General features: G+C 42.0%; 1 protein-coding gene across 1 annotated transcript in view; it reads right to left on the bottom strand.

Moving 5' to 3' along the window:
* LOC308307873 (glypican-6-like) overlaps positions 1–18,786 on the bottom strand; it is a gene marked incomplete at both ends in the record, with an annotated part of 162,731 nt that overhangs the window by 8,461 nt on the left and 135,484 nt on the right. The gene's annotated exons all lie outside the window — the stretch shown is intronic.

An 18,786-nucleotide genomic window follows, 5' to 3' on the forward strand; every position in this document is an offset into this window, starting at 1 on the left:
AATATGTCACACTATATTCTACCACCTACCACCACGTTATTTAAATTAATCTCTCACTCACTCACACGCACACTCGCAAGCGCGTGCACACACGCACGCACACACGCACGCACGCACGCACGCACGCACGCACGCACGCACGCGCAATTGACTAAACTGTCCTCGATAGAGACAAAGGAGAAGGGGAAGAAGAATGGAATCATGAGAGGGATTAGAATATGACCCTGACCAGTCTGAAATCTCATATTTATACATTTGGGTTTCATTTTCTTATTCAGAAATATGTAAAACAAACCTTGCATTTAAGACTATGTCAACTTGGCCTGATTTCAGACTCAGAGAAGCAGTCGGCTCAAAGAGTGGCCGGGTATGGGCTGGAGCCAGGCTAATGTCAACTTGCAGCGGCCCCCAAAATAATCATATTTGACCTGGGGCCCCCCCAAAATAATCATATTTGACCCCCAAAATAATCATATTTGACCTGGGGCCCCCCCAGAATAATCATATTTGACCTGGGGACCCCCCAGAAATAATCATATTTGAACTGTCACCCCCTCCCCCCTCCACCCTGACAAGCACTTGGAATTGTAGGAGTTGAGGCGTTGCGTTACGTTTAGTTTGACTAAGTTCCCACAGATAAAGATTCTGCCGATCTACAAGATCGGCTGGGGACCCCCAAAATCATGTGTGGACCCACAGGTTGAGAACCACCCGGCATAATAGATGGATGAATAATCCATAACAGCTTGGCCCAGTGACATAGCTCGCTTCACGATGGAGGCTGGCTTTCTTTTAATCGAAGAAACCCAGGATTTGACATTCCCCCGAAGTCAGAGGGAAAGTCTGATAGTGGCAGGTCATCTCCATTATCGGCTTCAGTCTGACACGCTGTTGGCTTCACGCAAAAAAAATTGTACTGAACCTGAGCGGAACATGAAAGGTGGTGTGATGACAGTGTTATGCTTGCTCAAGGCCCCAACGCTGCTTTTGATGTGTTAATCCTGTCCCAGGAGATGTCAAAACACTCCCCACCAGGCCTGATACTACCCAGAGGGTCAAACGCCACTCACTGCAACAGATTGGCTGGGTAATATTTAAGGAAAACCTCACACACATCTGAAGGATTGATCAGGGACAGTGGTTCTCAAAGTGGGGATCCTTGAGGGGGTTCCGGGGGGGGGAGGGGTCCCTATGCTAAATTAACTATCTTATTTTTCGAGAATGGTTGACACGTTGTGTAATTGGAGACTGCCAAATATTCATAACATTTGGACAAATCTTGACAAAACGTGGGAGTCCCAGGCGCAAACACATTTTCAGATAGGTGGTATCCGTTTTGGGGTCCTCCTTGCCAAGCAAATGTTTGAGAACCACTGATTTAGTGATCTAACATGGAATATGCTTTGTTAAGCATGTGAGTAAGAAGTGAAGTCCCTTTTATAGAGGATGAACTGAAGCTCTTAACAAAACAGCGAAGGTGTAGTTTGCCTCTGTTACAGTAAATGCCACTGAAGCCCATCTCGGTCTTCAGTGAATCACTGCCCATGAATTAATAAAACCACTGCAACAAGCAATCTGGCATGTAATGTGCAACAATGCACACAAGGTGGCACTATGTCTTTGAGGAACGGGTGGTGAGAGTTGGCAGGGTGGTGTGGACAACTAGGAGACAGCAAAACACACACTCATTACAAATGCATAAATGAATATTAATTTTTAAATGAAAATGTGTAAATATGTCTCACGCAAATCACATTCATAATTAATACAATGTGGCCTCATTAAATTTACATGACCTAACATGGAACTGCACTGCCTTTCTGCCATACTGTTTATCATGCCATGGGAAAGATTGTTATGAAACAGGGTGTGAATGCAACTAGTATACGGTTTCCGCGGGACAACCGCATTCACGCGTCTGAACAGACAACAAAATAAACAAATCAATAAGCAATCTGCCACGCTAAGATGACAAACAGACACGGCATCACGCCAACGAAGCATGGAGTGGAAGGCAGTGCACACGTTTTCTACAAACAGCCGTCAAGACAATACAGGTGATGTTTCTAATCAAAATAATTACGAGAGATCAGACCGAAGAACCCCCTCTCCCCCCCTCTTCCTCCACGCCAGGAAATTACACTGCCTTTGTTTTTTCAATGACATCCTAACTGATGATTATCATCCTGATGTTTGATAGGAACTATTCAGCTGCCTGATGACATTAAAACCCATTTAGGTCTAAGACTTATTGAATGCCTTAACCAGTGAAAAATAGCAGATATACAAGCTCACAGCGCGGCACCGAGTGCCGCGCTGCGAGCTTGTAGATCTGCTATTTTTGAAAAAAGTCGTGAAAATGTGTGAAAATCTTTGGCTATTATGTATTTTCAAAGCGAACGTTTGTAACTCAAATTTTGCTTCTGGGTGGTCCCTGGAACTAAATATTTTGAGATGGGGGTCCGTGGCCAAATAAATATAATTTTGGGGGTCCTTCACATGAACAAGTATGAGAACCACTGACAAAGTAGTCTCTCAAGAACAGACTAACTGAGCTCCAGTTAAGTGAAAAGGACCTTTTCTTTGACGATGGCTGGCCAGATTGCTGACATAGAAACATAGGGTTTTTCAATAAATCTTAGAAGGATTCAAAAGACACTTATAGAATCGGGTCAACATTCAAATTTTCACGATTTTTCAAAAATAGCAGATCTACAAGCTCGCAGCGCGGCACTCGGTGCCGCGCTGTGAGCTTGTATATCTGCTATTTTTCAATAGTTAAAGCATAAAATAATGATACACAAAATGTGTACCTGTTCTGAATGGGTTAAGAGAGGTGCCATTAGTGTGTGCGGTAGTTATGGCTCTGTAATCAGTGTTGACAAGACACCCATGAGAGGAGTAGGTGCGGTGGGGACATGCAGGCTGGGATCTTGTCTGTCTGTCAAGTTATTTGTTGAATAGTGTATAGCATTCATTAGCAGGTCCTCATCTAAAGCCCCTTTTCCACTGACATGGCCCAACACCACACCACACCACACCACTCCACACCGCCCACTTGTGCCAGGTTTTTTCTACTACAAGACCTGGGTAGAGTGGTGTGAAAGCGGTACTAAACGTGCTACTAAAAAATATCCAATCTAGAGTAGGTCTGACTCGTCTGAGCTAGGCCAAACAGGGCCAAACACTTCATAAATTCATGATCACCCACTGACTTACATGATAATAGATTCTATTGTGTTATAACCACTATTATAATCTATTATAGTGTATTATAATTAGTAATACATTAATACTTTATAGTGTATTATAATCACAGTTATAATCCATTATAGTGTATTATAATTTAGGATAGTTGTAATACAAAATTATATTGTATTATAATCACAGTTAAAAGGGTCAATTTGTTTCTTACGGATAGGGGTACTTTTGTGTAATGGAAAATGTAGATATGTTTATGTGGTGCGGTGTGGTTCGGTGTAGTGTTGTGTGGTGCTAAAAGGGGCTTAAGTAATCAATCACAAATGGCATACACCTCCCTAATCATTCCCTCTACATGTGTGGACAGTTTGAACGACACAACTCCCCCTGAATTATGCTTCTTGTGGTAAAAAGCAAAGCGTCTTGGAAGCCTACTCCTTACAGCTACTCTAAGTTTAAGATAGTTTGGGCAAACAGCATTTGGAACTTTCTATACATTGCCCACATCCATATGTGGTAACCTAGTGCAAAAAAAAAAACCCCACAGTGTGGCCTTCATTATTCTGCTTTAAGTATCATACATTATTTATAATCTGTTTCTCTTGGAGGTTTGAGGCAGCGCTTTTGGCTGGTGACAGAATCTTTTAACAGTACCCCCAGGGTGTGTGGTTAAGGGATCAGTTTCGGACAACTTTGCAAATGCGGATTTAGTTTCAGATTTACAGAAGAAGGCATAATGTAGTTGGGAAATGTGCCGCATTGATTCAGTGTTGTATTTATCAAGATTGCAGAGGCTCAAAAGGACAGCTGAGATGTTTCCATTGCTTCAACTTGGATTAAAAAGAATGATATATATGTCACAGTTTTTTTTTTAGTTTCAGTGAAATTGAGAACAGGAGCGCTCGTCGTGCGGCGCGGGGCGGAACAAGCGGTCGCTTTGATCCACAACAATGACAACAACGTAGCGTCGGCAGGAATGATAGCACCTCACCCCACGGAGGTTAGGGTCCGGTTAGGTTAGGTTAGGCATAGTTTTACTGAGGTTAAGGTTAGGGTTAGGGTTAGAGTTAGGCATAGTAAGCTAATGGCTAAACACAGCTGAGCTAGGCTAGTAGATAAACAAAGAAAGAGTGGTCGCAAACGAGTGACGTCAGCGACTACACAAGTGAATGGCTGTTGTCGCCATCTCATGGTGAATACGCAGAATTACACAGGTGCGCTGATAAGAGAAAAAGTGAATCAAAGTGAATTGATCCAGGTGGTGTTAGGGGTGTGTGGTGAACTACAAAACAAGCGCTCTTACCCCGATCTGAGTTACCCAAACTGACTGTAACATATATATATATATATATATATATATATATATATATATATATATATATATATATATATATATATACATATATATACATATATATATACACACACACACACATATATATATATATATATATATATATATATATATATATATATAAAGAAAACGCAGGGCGCCTGCTGGCCATGCGCAATTGCGCATACCACTTGGGCATTGCCACATAGGCATGGATGCCTGGCGGCGTCGCCGGTTCGATTCCCGATCCGGACAACCTTTGCCGCGTGTCACTCCCCATCTCTCCCCCCATTTCCTGTCAGTCTACTGTCCTATCAATAAAGGCATAAAAGCCCCAAAACAAAGAAAAAAGAAAAAGAAAAAAGAAAACAACGCAAATGTATCCGCTTGTCAATGTTTTTGGTTAAGGTCACCTAAAAAGTGCTGGAATTTTAATAGAGGTCACCAAAAAAAAGTGCTTGGGTTCAGAATAATGGGGAGTGATTAGTCATGATTAAATTCACAAAAAACTGCAGAAGAGTGGAGTCTTTCTCTGCTATTTCTTCCTTTTCAACCATATTTGTCACTCTCTTTCAGTGGTGGAAAAAGTACAATTTTTTTACTTGAGTAAAAGTATCAATACTGCAATGTAGAAATACTCTGTAAGGGTGCCCTCACACCAAAATACCTATGAGAGTGGAATCCGTGTTCCGCCAATGCATTTCAATGATAAGGGAGCGTTTTTTGCAGAAATCCTCTGCTAGCATGAAACCGCTTCACTCTCATTGAAATGCATTGACGGAACGCGGATTCCACTCTCATAGGTATTTTGGTGTGAGGGCACCCTTATTACAAGTAAAAGTCCAGAATTCAAAATGTACTTGAGTAAAAGCACGAAAGTATTGGTATGAAAATGTACTTAAAGTACCAAAAGTAAAAGTACAACATGTTTGAAAATAGCAGATCTACAAGCTTGTAGATTGGCTATTTTCAAATAGCCAAGGTATAGAAAAGGGCATTAATGTATGTTTTGTAATATATATCTTCAAAGTAACTAGTAACTAAAGTTTTCAAATAATTGTAGTGGAGTAAAAGTACAATATTTAGATCCGAGATGTAGTGGAGTAGAAGTAAAAGAACTGAAAACTGGAAATACTCAAGTAAAATACAAATACTTCAAAACTGTACTTAAAGGAGTAGTCCACCCCCAAAATGACTTTTTTTATATTGATTAGTCACGCCATGGAGAGTAGAGTTCAATATTTTTTTTTGGTTTTCGTCACATTCCTAAGACAAAAATGTGATAACAATAAATTTACCCCCATTCATTCCGGATGGTGACCCGTTTTGAAACGGGTCACCATCCGGAATCAATGGGGGTAAATTTACTCGAATCAAATTTTTTCAACCAAGTCTGTGTTCTTTTAGTCAGCTACGTTCATACTAAAATGGGTCTATTTCCTTACATTACTGTTTTGTGGCCGCTAGGGGTCCATCGTCTAGCTACGTCATAGACTATTTTGGCCAATGAAAAGCCTGGGTTCCCGAAAGCTATGACGTAGCTAGACGATGGTCCGTAAGCTACTGAAACTGCAGTAGGATTGACCCGGAACGGCTACCGTAGTAGGCTAGCAGTTTACCACGAACCCCAAACCAAAACAAAGGTAGCAGTAGCAGCAGCAGTAGTAAAACATGGCTTCAGAGACAGATTTTGAGTATTTCGACGAGGAGGAGGACTTTTTAAATATGTTGGCTGAATCTGCTGTTCAGCCATACATGTTTGAACCTGAGTACACGCAGGAAGAATTGAGGGAAAGAGAAGAACAAGAGATACAGAGAGACGCGTCCAGAGCTGCAGCCCCACCGGAGCCCGAGGGACCACCCAGAGCCAACAACACGGACTGGTGCGAGTGTGGACGCTGTCAGGCCATGCCTACAGAAAGGGAATCTCTATGTTGCAGCTTCCAGACACAGAGACAGTGTGTGTGACGGAGCACCCTAGTTTCTCTCCCCACCTTGACAGTGGTGTACTTCAAACGTACTTCAGAATACCCAAGCTGAATTGGAAAAAGCCCTTGAAAACGACCGGAGCTCCCCTTTAAGTACAGTACTTAAAGCCATACTGTGTAAGTTGCTCACCTAGTGGTCATTAGCCCTATAGCGAACCGCGGTCGCGTCCGCGTCTTTCGGCCGTTTTTCGTACCTTCAGACCCCCGCGTCTGCCTCCACCTCGCTGAGATCTATCTTTGGAGGGGTCCCTTGTTCCTGTGCGTTCAGTAATTCCAGAGATACACTCCTTCACCCTGCCTGGTAGGCGAAATTACCTAGAGACTGGATGGTACAAACCGGCGACAACAAAATGGCGACCCCACTTCAAGATGCGATGTGATTGGCCGGCAGTTGTATAACCCTCGCTGTGATTGGCCGGTAGTGTGATGACGCAATTTTCGCGCGAGAACCGGTCCCCGGCAAGGATCTCAGTTTACATATAGAGAAGGCTTTACAGGCTGAAATTCACGGCGCGGATCTTCTAAAACTTTTGTGTTTTAATAGTTAGGAGAATTTTAAGATTTGTTTTATAAAAAAAGTTACATAGTACAACTTTAAGTAAATGTACTTAGTCACTTTACACCACTGCTCTATTTCCGCCCTCTCCCCGTTTTCTGTCCTGAGACATATATTACTTCACTGTGCTCCTCTTTTTCGGCACTTCCTCTCCCCATCCATTGTATTATTGGGATGGGTCTGTCTCGCTGGTCTCAAACGTTAGTGTAGTCCTCATTGAACTGTCTTTTTCCTTTGTGCGCTATCCAGCTCTTAGTACACATTTGATAGTGAGGAGCTTTGTGAATAAGGCCCTGGACTGGACCCCTTACGTGTCAATCTTTGCACTTTCAGAGTTAAATCAACCTTAAGGATCTTGCTGGGTGTATTCTCAACATCAATCGATCAGTCAGTTGTAAACTTTTTCGCACTCGCTTTCATCTCGACTGTCTGCTGGTGTTTCGAGAGGAATACCAACAGGGAAACAGGGAGGATAAGTCGACAGTAGTAGACAGCTATAAACAGTGGTGCATTGGTGATTCAATGTTTGGGGCGTTGCTTATCTAGAGACGTCCCGCGAACGTCGCTCAACACCTACTATACAGGTCTATTGATATGCATATAGGCTTGTTTCTTTGTTAAAACACCCTGTTGTGACACTAAAGCGCTGCGAGGTGTGAACTTGGGGGGTTTGGGATCAATGCATGTCCGTTTGCGTGAGAGGCGAGACCCCTGCTCAGAAAAGATATGGGGCGGCGGGGGCGCGCGACCCAAGACTAATTCAACACTGGCTATAAAGAGGATGATTCAGCAAGTAAATATTATTAAAAAGGGATTAAAAAGCATGGCCTCACGTTTCAACACACCGGACTGAGTATACAGAATCCAATGTCAAACCCAATGCTCATTATTGGAGAAAAGAAGTGGGTAGCCTGTAAAGACAAACAACGTATAGCACGAAATCATAATGTTCCAGGCTCATTCTGTATTGCAGTGGTTTTCAACCCTCTTCGTTTCAAGGTCCATTCTTTTTTGGAGATTTAAGCCACGAACCACCGATGAGATGTAGCCTGACTCAGACCCAAAACTTGGATTGGATAAGCTTTTGTCCATGCTGTATTAATGTGGTGCCATAGGAGAGTCAGAGATAACAGAGCAAACGCTGACCAAAATAAAATAAATCTACATTCTCTAATTGTGTAGACTTCTTGTAAATTAAGTAATGCAGATGTGTAACAATAATTGAACTCTTGAGAGCGTAAAATGAAACTAAATGGACCCGGCAGTACGGTCCATTTGCTTTCATTTTACACCACCACCTGGGACCACCTGGAAACCCCTCAAGGACAACTGGTGGTTCCCGGACCACTGGTTGAGAACCACTGCTGTGTTGGGTTCACCTACACTCTGTGTATTTCCAACTGCATTTGTTATCCGTCTTTGAACTCATATAATGAACGTGTGTTTGTGCACTCTGCGTGAGTGCACGCACGCGCACCCATGCAGCCATGCATCCATGCATGGACCCAGCTGGCACCATGTATCGCTATTGGCCTGTGTGTGTGTCTTCGGCGAGAAGTGTGGCTGAATGCCACCGTTCAGCACCAGCATACCAATGTGAGTCAATGTGAGTCAACTGTACTCTGGCCAGTGGTGTTCAGATGCCCTTGCCTATACTCAGATCAAACGCTGACGTGTCACCCGCTTTGAAGCCTCTGTCACACTCCTGCCGGCTGGAGGATGTCAGGGACCCAGCGTTCTTTTAACTGTCTGAGAGATGATGCCCCATTGAAGAGCTGTCAACCTTTCATATCGTCCCCCTATCGGGCAGAAACCTTGTATCTCCATATACAGTATGAGCTCCGAAATGATGTGCATTGTGTGGGTTATGGGGTGTGCACTGTGCACACAGTATACTGTATGAGGGATGGAAAGTAACTTTAACTGGTGCTTGCATGATAATATGTAGGAGCATCAATGTAAGAAATAGCCGTTTCATTTAATGGCTATAGAGATACTGTGTACCGATCTGTGTGATTTTTGGACAAAATCTGTAGAAGTATTGTCCAAAAATGTGTTTTACTCAAACCTGCCTCCTGGTGGCGCTGTAACAGGGCCAGACAGACAGAGACTCAGAAAGACACCAAAGGTGTGTAAGAATTAGATATGCCTCATGCTAGATGCAGAATAGATACACGATAAAAATGCTAATATACAGCATACGATTTGTGAAAGTGACAAACGGGCAGACACTCAGACACTCAGACAGACAGACAGACAGACAGACAGACAGACAGACAGACAGACATTCTGATAATTATATGTTTGATATATTATATATACGTATTATTATATATATATATATATATATATATATATATATATATATATATATATATATATATAGATATATAGATATTATATATATGTATATATATATTAACTGATTAATTGCGATTAATTAATTACAGAAAATGAACGCGATTAAATAAATTAACGCATTTTAATCGCACTAAGTTTTTGCACCACAGATCATAGCGATGCACCAACCAAGAAGAGACAACAAACTCAAATGGAGAAGTAGCCGATCAGAGCGCTTTGCTTGGCCCAGTGGATGTGAAATTTTTATTTAAAAAACTCACTCGTTTTTTCACTCGTACAACAAAATGTGTTTTACTTGAAAAAAAATGCTTCTCAGGTCAAATATCAATGTGCGATTAAAATGCGATTAATTGCGATTAATTAATCACAGAGCCTGTAATTAATTAGATAAAAAGATTTAATCGCATCCCAGCCCTAATATATAGTATTTCTTTTCTGTATGTACATACTAATATGTCCTCCGTCTGTATGTCCCATCCCATCCCATATTGTCCACGCCTTGCGGGACGCTTAATGAACTCACTGGATGTGATTTCTTTTTCCATAAATGAACGCCCTACTTTGCCTACTTTTAAGTAAAGAGCAAATAACGTTGTGATGCGATGTGTTGCGAGCTTGTCTTGTGGGTTTGTCTATAGGCCCTATCTGCTATTTTTGGACTATTTTCAAAGGGACAGTGGTTAAGCGTGTCTGTGGGTATATTATACCATTTAAACAATGAAAAGTATTAACAAGAGCTTGTCACAAAATATATATATATTGGATCATCTTTTGGTAATTTTTCCCCACTTTCTGAAAAGTAACCATTTTGTCTCATACAAGGTTTCCACCTCAGTATGACAGTGATATGAAAGTGTAAGCTGGACCTTCTACCTCTGAAGTCGTTTACGCAGCTCACTGGCAACATCACCCTTAGCCTGACTTGATCCCTATCCATCTCTGTTCTCCATTTCTCTCTCTGTTCAATTATACAAAAAAAGAATGTCTCTCTCTCTCTCGCTCACTCTCTCGTTTCTTTGTCCTTGTTAGACATTCTGTTTCAGGCCGCTTACATACACCGACGTTTTGATAAATTAACAGTGAGTCCTTTGTTTCTAAGCTAATGTCAACAGATGTCATCGCTACAGTTACTTGACATTAAGCACATCCCTCTGCCGCGAGTCTGAGCTAAATTAGTGCATGTCCCGGCTAATCATAGCCTGGGCAGTAGGTCTCGCCACTAAACCACAAGGGGCAGACAACTCCTCGATCAACTTATTTTCCCTGGCAACCGCTGCTCCCGTCTTGCATTAAAATAGTTTTTCATTTGATACGAACGCTGTATTCTTCTGTGCATCTCAATTACAGAGTTAAGGAGTTGGTTCAGCAACCCCCCCCCCCCCAAACAGGGGCGTCACATGGGGGGGGAGTGCATGGGACTGAGTTACTAGGGCCCAAAGCGGAGGGGTCTTAATAATTTTATACTTTAGCTATTGAAAAATAGCAGATATAAGCTCACAGCGTAGCACCAAGTGCCGCGTTGCGAGCTCTGCTATTTTTGAAAAGTCGTGAAAATGTGTGCCAATCTTTGAATATATGTATTTTTTAAGCGAACGTTTGTAACTAAAATTTTGCTTCTGGGGGGTACCTGGAACGAAATATTTTGAGATGGGCGTCTGTGGCCAAATACATATCATTTTGGGGGTCCTTCACATGAAAAAAGTTTGAGCACCACTGACATAGAAACATAGGTTTTTCAAAAAACCTTAGAAGGATTTGAAATATTCAAGGACTTGCACAAATGTTCACGATTTAAAAAAAATAGCAGATCTACAAGCTCGCAGCGCGGCACTCGTGCCGCGCTGTGAGCTTGTATATCTGCTACTTTTCAATAGCTAAAGCACAAAATTGCCCTATGAAGAACATTCATGCGGGGGGCCCTGCAGTGAATGCTTGTACCCAGGGCCCCAGAATTTGGTGCGACACCCCTGCCCCCCCAAACGCTTTCCATGCCATGAGATTCTCTCTGACCAGTGACCACGTTGAGTTCAGGCTGAAGGGTTTCTCAAACAGAGAAAGCCCACAGTAAGAATAACTCTGCCTCTTCATCACATTCTTAAGAACCCTATATGTCAGAACTCTTGTAATGGACGATGTTGAACTTTAGTGGAACCTTTTGGTGGTATTGCTTCCATGGGCATAATCTCAAGAGTCCAGAAAATGGCCAGTGTTATTGTTACCTGTTGTTTCTGGGCTCTGTGAACAAGACAACGTCATTAGTGAAACAGGTCTCAAAAGTATGCTTTTGGTACATACATCGAAGTGAAACAAAGCAGATTCTGCCGATATATTTAACCCATTTAGTTGGGGCTAAATCAGAAATAGCCTACAAAAACAAATATGTTGCTACATACTGTACATGTACTGTAAGCCCCTCCCAAACAGCAAAATGTGTTCCCGGCCTGATATAGTCCTGGTGTGTAATGTGGGGAAGGTGAAATGGCTTTATTTCGGCTATATTACTCCAAACTTAATAGGCCACTAATATCTGTGTAACACGAGCAACAGCTATCAACAGCAGGTGAAAGACTACTATTTTATGTTCATACGAGTGTGATTTCTTTAGATCTTTTTTTAGCAAATAGAATCACAACTAGAAGCAGTGCTCTTCCGAGCACAGGTCTCCACCAGGCCACACAAATCGGCCTGTTATAGCGCCACCATGAGGCTGATTTAAAAAATGTGGGGCAGAGGTTCTGAATCAGCATCCAGGGAGTGTGTGTGCTCAGTTTGGCAGCGATCGGGCCAACGGCGCCGGAGATTAGCTGGTAACAACCAGGCCACACAAATCGGCCTGTTATAGCGCCACCATGAGGCTGATTTGAAAAATGTGGGGCAGAGGTTCTAGATTGGCATCCAGGGAGTGTGTGTGCTCAGTTTGGCAGCGATCGGGCCAACGGCGACTGAGATTAGCTGCACACAAACTGCGAGGACACACGGACACACGGACACACGGACACACGGACGGACGGACGCACGGACGGACGGAGGGGAAAACATACTCTCCCTCAGCCTTCGGCTGGTGGAGACAATAATTGGACTGGAATTGGCTGGATAGCTATACAACCCTATAGGCTATATGAAGGTCCAACCTCACTTTAAATGTTGTCAGTAGGCCAGGGGTCTTCAACAGGGGGTCCGGGACCCCTAGGGGGTCCTCAGAGTTACTACAGGGGGTCATCCAAATCTTTGAGTGACAGAAAGTTTTTTTTCCCCTCCTTTTTTTATATTAACCACTTGAACCCTAGTGTCCATATTCTGAGAACTGTAGCCAACAATAGCAGATCTTCAAGCTCAGCTTGTAGATCGGCTATTTTCGGCAAAGAGTTTGGTGTAGAGGAGAAAAAGAGCAGACTAAGTACAGAGTGAAAGGTCAAGTTTTTTTAGTATTGACGGTTCAAGTGGTTAAATATCTGAACATTTTTTTTTACATGAATCCAAAATACACTGATGATTGTGCTGTCAAACGATGAAACTATATGGAATCTACGAAAAGGTTGTGGGGGTCCCTGCTTCATCTCTCTCTCAGCTAAGGGGTCCTCGGCCTGAAAACGTCGAAGACCCCTGCAGTAGGCAGAAAGACGGACAGAGACAAGCAGACAGACAGACAGACCGACAGGCAAGATCAGACCGTCCTCCAAGTGTGTGTATAGGTTGTGTTTGTGCACTGAACACTCAGCTTGCTCTGCACTAGTGTCGAGTGTCAGTGCAGGGAGGCCCTATGGGTGCGTGTCCCTGGACATGGCTATTTAATCACTGGGTGTCTAACACCTCATAAAGCCCTTCTCCTGGGCTCCAGGTCTACCCATAAACAGCAGACTCTCTCAACCAAGACCCGCCATCTGTCTCTAAAGCACTTTTTACATATTACAAAAAAAAAAAAAGAAAAAAAAAAGAGATAATATTGGCTAGACAGAAGCATAACGTGGCTGTCAGGGCGGAAACCCTGTATGTCCAAAACCATTAACGTTTTAGGACAGGGGTCTTCAACCTTTTCAGGCCAAGGACCCCTTAGTTGAGAGAGAGAAGAAGCAGGGACCCCCACTACCTTTTCATAGATTCCATATAGTTTCATCGTTTGACAGCACAATTATCAGTGTATTTTGGATTCACATCAATTTGTGTTTTCAGATATTTAATCACTTGAGCCGTCATTACCTAATACACTTGACCTTTCACTCTGTACTTGGTCTGCTCTTTTTCCCCTACACCAAACCTCTTTGCCGAAAATAGCCGATCTACAAGCTCACAAGTGAGCTTGTAGATCTGAATATGGACGATGAAGTAGGGTTGTTCGATATGGCCAAAAAATAAAATCTCGATTATTTTCTCTGAAATCCCGATTTTCGATTTCGATTTTGATTTTTTGTTAAAAGAATAATACATTGTTTCAACTATTTTGTTTTCATTAAAAAATGCAAGGAAATGTTTTTTTTTTTTCATTATTGTTTGATTTTTTGATTTTTTTTTATATAGCCAAATAGCAAAATGCAATAAAACAATAAGGGTATTAATAATAATAACTTTAGTTGCGCAACAATCACATACAGAAGTTAACTTAGCGTCCTTAGTGTTTCATTATCAATAGTGAGTGACAAAACAGCCAAAACAAGCCAGCTCTTGGAGGCTGGTGAGGCATTTTGGTAGGCATTTCGCCTACCAAAATGTAATTCCTGGCTACGCCCCTGCCCTGCACCACTCATGCACGGAGATGTTGACTGATTGTAAACGGAGGCGAAGCGCTTCGCTTCCCGGCGCAAAATTAACACAGTGACAGGGACAGTAGGAGACTACAGTCAGTAGGTGGGTAACACAGAATTAATAAGCTTCTTTCAAACTACAACAAGAAGTAAGTTTACCAGCTCAGCAGCGTTTTGTTCTGTTTTCTGCTTGAACCATCGCGAGTGAGCGCAGTGCGGTGGTGAACTCTGCTCAGTCTGACGTGCGCTAAACGCGCATCAAAGAAATGACACATCAGAGAGAAAGTAGTATTAATTTGGTGTCGGACCTTGTCGTCCTGCTTTAGGAGGACGGGGCTGTGTACTTTTTGCGCGTGCAAGGCTCCAATGAGTAAGAATTTCCCTAATTAAAGTGAAAATCGATTTTACGATTTCCATTTTTTTAAATCGTCCAAAAGAAAAAAAACGGGTTACGATTAAAAATCGATTAATCGAACAACCCTACGATGAAGATCAGAATATGGACACTAGGGTTCAAGTTGTTAATATAAAAAGGATTGGAAGTTTTGGAGGACCCCTGTTTGAGGAAATGAAAAAAGAACCGGTGTTACGATGTAGTTATTATTTAGTCATAAGTCATACTTTTCATTAGTTAAATATTTATAAAACCTACTTTCAACCCTTCCCTATGTTGGGAATATCTATTGATCATTATTATTAAGAGCGATCTATAACAGTGCATCGCATCACGATGTGAGGTTGTAGATTGGCTATTTTCGCTACTTTTACACAACAAAATAGGGCATTCATTTATGAAAAACACAAGTAGATGTAAAATGGAGATACAGGGTTTCTTCCAGACAGCGATGATAACAATTAAATGACCTCTGTGCTAATGTTTTAGGATAGTCTGTCTCCACATATGCCAGTAGATCCCCTGCTTTATCCTTTTGTCCTTGTCTAGCATGCAGTCGCCTCAAAGGTGACAGAGGTTGACGCTTCGAGCAGGTAGCCACCAGAGTGCATATAGATGTGGGCTCTTTCCATCCAATCAATATCCATCAGCAGAGGGCAAAAGCAAATATTTCCCCCTCTGTGACTCTGCAATAGATGAGGCAAGACAGCGATCAACCAAGGGTTCCAAGTGTTCACTCCTCCCACAGATGGCAATGTTTCACCAAAGCGGGTTCTGATCCAGTCACCAGTCAGAAAACGACACAGGGGCTTTGAGACAAATAATTTGTACGTGGGATGGATTTACGCATCAAAACAACCGCATAGACAATTTTAAGGTTATGTTAGGACTTCGGTACTATGCCATAGAGTACCGAAGTCCTAAAATCACCTCAAAATTGTCTCATATAAGCATTGTGCTACAGAAATAAACAAACTGTCTCTGCGATATTGGCGAAAATGTTACTAATTCGGCAGCAGTTATCTCCAGTCAGTTGATTCTTCTCATCCATATGAGTCAAACTGCCGGGATTGTTTGTTTATATTTTTGGAAAAAAGCTAGTTCTTATTTGACAAAATATAAAAAAAAGTCTAATGGAATTCAGAATGGAGGAAAACAAAATGCGTCCAGGTACGATGCGTAAATGACCCCAGACTTCGGTGCTCTATGAAGCTATGCCCTTGTGTCAGTGCAAGCTGCAGCCTTTGTAAATGCTATAGCCCCACTCTTTTCAGCACTATTCCAGACAGGGACGTGCAGAGAATATTAGAATGGCAGGGGCTGATCAAAAGGGGCCTTTTGATGAAAATATTGAAAATGGCAGACCTCCAAGCTCACAACGCGTCACGCTGGGACGCGTTGTGAGCTTGGATGTCGGCTATTTTTGGTTCTTGATACCACACTTAACTAAGCATAATCAAGTGAATACTGGAGATATTGCGGTAATGGCATGGATTTTAACACAGAGAAGGCAATTCTTTCAACATAAGATGCTGCATTCGAGTTCAGGAGAGTTTGGACACGGCAATTCTCTTGAATGCTGCCTTCAGGTATGGCATTTCTTTCACCATAGCAAAAACTGCATACAGTACATGGTCTGGAGAGGGCACTTTTTACAGACGGATAAAAGGGCAGGGGCTCAAGCCCCCTTTGATGCCTATGTGTGCACGGGCCTGCTCCAGACTCTGTCCTTGTTTTCCCCTGATCACACCTGATTATGTCCCGGCATAAATCTGCCAGAGCAGAATGCTGGGGCGTGATTTAGCACGGACATCTCAACAAAGCAACGGCATGCGCCCGGCCTGTATATCACTCTTATGACCCCCGCGAGTGATGGCACCGTCTGCGACAGCCCTGTGAGACAGCTCTCGCGCAGCTTCTCAGACACAGATGACACTTGACGTGAAGTGAAATCCTATTGTTATTCAAATGTGGCTATTATTTTCAGTTTGTTTTGATTTTTCTTTTACCACACAGGCCTCCGAACAGTAGCAGAAACGCCGAAAGATCCATCTTAATGCTGTACCTGACAGAGATTGAAGGAAAGACACAGATGCAAGCGATGCAATAAACAAAGGCTATGAATATTTATCATTCCTCCCACGGTGTCATGCATACGGTACTTTTTAAAATACGCCATTGCAATGTTGGAGACGGAGATAAGGCACACAAAAGATGCGATGAAATAAAATAATGGATCTACAGCATGTGTCTAGTATGTCCCTATAGGCCACACTGTCTTAAATGTAACAGGATATACAGGGTTATCTCTGAGTCACTAGAATTGGTGTCAGATTTATTTTCTAATATTAGTACTGTATAACCAACGGTTGATGGGAAAGCTCTTTTAAAATACACTGCCTTACTTTAACACAGGGTTGAGAGAGAGAGATGAAGCAGGGACCCCCAGATTCCATATAGTTTCATCGTTTGACAGCACAATCATCAGTGTATTTTGGATTCATGTGAATTTGTGTTTTCAGATATTTAACCACTTGAACCATCAATACTTAATAAACTTGACCTTTCACTCTGTACATAGTCTACTCTTTTTCCCCTCTACACCTAACCTCTTTGCCGAAAATAGCTGATCTACAAGCCTGGCGCTGTGAGGCGTTGTGAGCTAGTAGATCTGCTATTTTTGGCTAAAGTTCTCAGGATATGGACACTATAGGATTCAAGTGCATGCATACAAAAAAAGGAGAAAAATGTTTGCTATCACACAAAGATTTGGAGGACCCCCTGTAGTAACTCTGAGGACCCCGTAGGGGTCACGGACCCCCCGTTGAAGACCCTTGCTTTAACACGAGAAGTCTGTAATGTTAGTTAGTGGTATAGCTAATGATGACATAACCCAAAATTGGGACACAAGGATTAAAATGGTTAACAACAGGCACGGAAGAAATCAAATCAAATGATTGAGAAAAAAAAAGAAAAAAAATAAGTCATTGACATCCTAAAACCAATAAAATCCAAAAGATCTGCACACTAATTTGCAATTTAATTTGCAATGTTTCAAGGCACAAACCTCTTACCATTTCCTCAGAAGTCTGAGAAAGATACTTTGAGCCTCGAATAAATAAATGAATAATCCTTTAATGGGAGCTTTTTGGGGTGCCTATTTGTCTGTTTTTATGTCACCAGAAATAATGAATCACACAATTTGTTCAATGTGATGCCGGTTCTCTCAGTCACTGCCCATGAAAAAAATGAAATGAAATAAATAAATTATATATCATCCCACTCACTGTTCCAGAAATAGCTGAAACAAGTGTTGTTATGAGGGGTGCATAATTACCTCTTAATGGCCCCAGTCTCTTTGGGCTAATTTAGAAAATAAATAAATAAACTAAAGAAAATCTAATACATACTGTAGTATTTATGATGAAAATAGGCACCAGAGAAATACCACTAACATCACAACAAAATATTTTACGTGGCCACCCTAGGAGATTCGAAGGACATTTGAGGTAAGCTACTTTTACGTGCTTCAAAAGGATGTTTCATTAGACACTGATTACCGTGCTTGTGTTGTTGAAGGAACATTTTATTTGGCCTTCTAATTCAAATTTAGATTTAATTAAAATGTTTACTGGTTACATGCAATCCTTTTATCACTATTGTATAGTTGATGTTTGTACAAAAAGAAGCTTCATATTATTGTATCACTTTATTGCCTTAAATGCTTCATTTGAAAATCTAATAAACAAAGTAAAAAAGAAAAAGGTTTACTGATTATGTGTACATGCTGAGTCTTCCTACTATGCTTTTATTCTTCATGACTATCAACACTTTGTCTATCGTCACCACAGTGTACTGTAGCATATTCACAGAGGTCCTTTTTACACAATATTCTGCAAAAACCCAGGGCTCAGTCCCTTGGTGACTGCACAGTTAGGCAATATAGTTTATCATGGTGAGCACAATTTATCACACAAGGAATCCCATGGTGAGGCCAAATGACAGAATATTGATGAAATGGCGGTAAGTTTGTGCTTGTGATTTGCCCAAGGCTACGACTGGAGAAGTTCTGAAAAGGGGGAGATGATTAAAGGGAAGCTCCACACTGTGGCGAAGAACAGAGCAATCATTTGGTAGGCCGGCGCTCTCTCCCCACTGCCCTGCCTCCCCGGGGGGAAGCAGCCAGTCCAGAGTGTAATGGGGCCAATGTCTCT

Source organism: Nannobrachium achirus (genome assembly GCF_963921795.1).
Source record: "Nannobrachium achirus genome assembly, chromosome: 22".
In the NCBI taxonomy this organism is placed as follows: domain Eukaryota; kingdom Metazoa; phylum Chordata; class Actinopteri; order Myctophiformes; family Myctophidae; genus Nannobrachium; species Nannobrachium achirus.